A 3,394-nucleotide genomic window follows, 5' to 3' on the forward strand; every position below is an offset into this window, starting at 1 on the left:
TCCTGTGGGTGGCTGTAGCTTTGTTGGGGTTGGGGGACCAGTCAAGGCCAACCTGACAGGGGTGCCAATGAGCATATCAAAGCGTGGGCCGACCACAGGTCACCTCCCTCCGGGGCTCCTGCTTCACCCCACCCTGACTCCAGAAGGCTCCATCTATACTTGCTTCCTCTGCCTCCCTGAGTTCGAGCCAATGCAAGGAGAGGGACATGTAGCAACCCAGAATGGAGCCCAGGCTGCAAGGAGGCAAAGAGCTGGGGAGGAGAGCCCATTACTGGGTAGGGTGATGTCAGGAAGGCTCCCTGGTGGAGGTGGCCAGATAGTCAAGGGCCCTCTAAGCAGTCCTCAAAATCACAGCAGGCCCTGGCCATCTGCCAGGTAACTTGAACATGCCACCATTCCCCTGAACAAGGGATTAGGATGAGGTCCCCTCCCCCAGGCTCGGTACAGGGCCCTTTGGTTAACAGGTGGCAGTAGGTGGATGCATTCAAAGTGCCAGTCCCAGGTACCCTGGGGCCCCTGCTGAGTATCTCCTCATTGGTACCCCTGCCGTGGATTCCCACACTAACCTATGTTCTCCCACTGTAAAGACTGCTCCCAAACACACAACATCCCAAGTCGTCCTGGCTCCTAGTGCTGCCTGCATGCTCTTGGGACATGCCAACTGCAGCACACAAAGTTGCCTGCTCCGCAGGCCAAGGGCTTCAGGTGGCTTTGGCCCAGATCAAACCCCTGACAAGCACACTACCACCCCAGACATCTGCAGACAAGGGCCAGGAAGCAAGGCTCTCAGGGACAACACTCAACTTTCTTGCCACATCCTCCCTCAGCTCCACAGCATCTGACACGAAGCCCTAGGGGTCCCCATGACCCCAGACCCCACAGCTCAAGGCCAGGCACATGAGCAAGGGGAAGGAGAGGATCAGGCCATAGCCTGCAGCCATGGCACACATCAAACCCAGGCCTTCTGAGACCTCAACACCATGCGTTCCCTCCTTGACTCCTGTTGAGAGGGCAGAGTAGAAAAGGCAGCGGCAGCTCAGGCAGGATGGCTACTTTTATTTCTCACTGGGGCTGGGCTGCTGGCCCCAGGCTCAGGGCGGCCACTCACTGGGAGACATGGGACAAGCAAGACACAGAAAGGGGAAGTCCCACCCCCAGCCCCAGCCACTCTACTGCTCCCCCTGGGCCCAATGGCATAGAGGCAAAGGGGCCAAGCACACGCTGGAAGCATCTAGAAGCCACCAGCTGAATGGGGGTGGGAGGCAGCAGAGCCAGGCCCAGAAAGATCCAGTGCCAGTGGGGAGGACGGGAGGTCCCCCTGAGGCTGCGACTTGTCCGCTCAGCCCACCGTGTGCCCAGGATTCTGAACCTCTGGGGCACCCCCTCCTGCCCCGAGTCACCCAGAGTCTCCTGCCCCCTCCCTGTGCCGGCTCCATCGTATCCTCTCCCAAGCCCCACGCCTGGCAGGGCCACCGGGGAAACCGCCCTAGGGCTGGGCTGGGTGAACCAAGGGCACCGATCCCCCAACCCTCCGGATCATCCCCAGGCTGCAGGGACACATGTGGGGCGGCAAGGGCGGTAGATAAACTAGGGGGATCCAGGCCCCTGAGGACAGCCCTGGCGGGAGGCCACAGGCCTCACAGGGCGGTGAGCTGGAGGCCACCCAGGCAGGCAGGCAGCAGGGAAAGAGATTGGCATGGTCGTGGCCAGCGGCCCCCCCGGGAAGGGCGGGCAAGTAGGAGCAAAAACAAGAGCAGAGCACGGGCCCCTACCCTGCTGGGGCCTATGGTCTGGGGACCCAGCCACACTGAGGAAGACCCAGGAGGACCCGCCGGGCTACTAGGAGATAAAGGGTGCACAGGCCTCCAACCCGCAGGTTATGTCTGGACTGAGTCCAGGGAGGGCAGGGAGGGGCGGTAGCCCAGTTGACTTTCCCTCCCCTAAGCCTCACCTCTGCACCCCAACCCTCCCTTCTGCCTCCCGACAGCCCCATCCTCGCTCTCCGAGGCAACTGGGAGGGGACCTGGAGAGGAAACAGAAGCAATGGCCCCTCAGAGCGCGGTTCCCCGAAATCTATGGCCAGGGACTGAGTCTAGCACTCAGACACCATTGGGAACACTGGCCAGGAGTCCCTCGGGTGGATCTGGGAACCTGCTGCAGAAGCTTAGGGGACTGGGCCAGCTCAAGGAAGGGCTCAGGCTGGAAACTGAGCAGGCAGGGCACCCCTGGACCTGGGGCCGAGGAGGACAGGAAGTAGGCAACTATGGAAAGACCCCCCCCCCACCACCCACCCTCAACTCGGCACACAAAGGCCCAGAGAGGCCCCCAGACATCACTGTGGGGGCAGGGGTGTTTGCAAACATCCGCAGAGGGACCGGGTGTCACAGGCACATGGACAGCTTGCAGGGCCCGCCTGAGGCTAGGACAGAAGCAGGGGGCTGGCAGGAGGTGCCCGGCCAGGGTCCCCAACTGTGTGGGAGGCAGGCGGCACCAGTCCCGGGCAGGATCTCTCAGAGGAGGCACCGTACCCAGCCAGGGCTCCCGGAGACAGGGGTGGTGGGGCCGAGTGTCCCCTCACCCTGTGCCTGGCCCCCAACAAAGGGCGAGCATGTATCCTTCTTGGACACAGTGTCCAGGGAAGGGCACTCCCAAACTGGGATGACCCCTAGGCCAGAGGACCCCCCAGCCCCAGCTGACAGCAGCCGGGTGTCTGGGGAGGCCCCTGGGAGGCAGGGCGGCAGCCAAGAAGAGCACCATCCCTGGACGCACTCTCCAACCGCAACCAGGGCCCGGTCCCCCGAAGGCACCAGCTCTCCCTGGGGGCAGGACCTTGATCCAGAGCAGGAGTGGAGGCCCCCCCGACAGGGGACGACGGCCGGAGAGGCCCCGGGCTCACAAGCCAGGGAGCGGCGCCTCTGTGCCCGGAAGCCCCTGGGTCCTGCCTGGGCTGCTGGTAGCTGCTGTGGGCCTAGGGGTCTGGAGACCCCAGGGTGCTCTGGGGCAGCCCCTTTGGGACCCTCAATGGAGCCAGTAAGTCTAGGAGGGCGCCGATCTGTCCAGGTGGGTGCATGGGCCGGGACAGGGTCCGGCTGCTGTCGTGACTGTGCCCGTCTGCCGAACAGGCCGCTAGGAGAGCACTCCCTGAGCGAGGGCGCCGGGCAGCCTGGGGAGGGAGGACACCGTCCCCGTCCAGGCCCCCGAGGCCCCCATGGCAGGGAGAGCCAGACCTCCTCACTGTTCTTCCCGGGGGACCAGGCCGGGCACCTTGGCTCAGGGGAGACAGGGTCACAGAGGACAGCCAGCGGGCAGGTGGCCCAGGAGTGTGGGGGTTCAGTGGGCCTGACCGTGTCCTGAGGCACCCCAGGACCCTGTACCCAACACCCTGGGGGAGGGG

The sequence above is a fragment of the Chlorocebus sabaeus genome, chromosome X, assembly GCF_047675955.1.
Source record: "Chlorocebus sabaeus isolate Y175 chromosome X, mChlSab1.0.hap1, whole genome shotgun sequence".
NCBI classification, from domain to species: domain Eukaryota; kingdom Metazoa; phylum Chordata; class Mammalia; order Primates; family Cercopithecidae; genus Chlorocebus; species Chlorocebus sabaeus.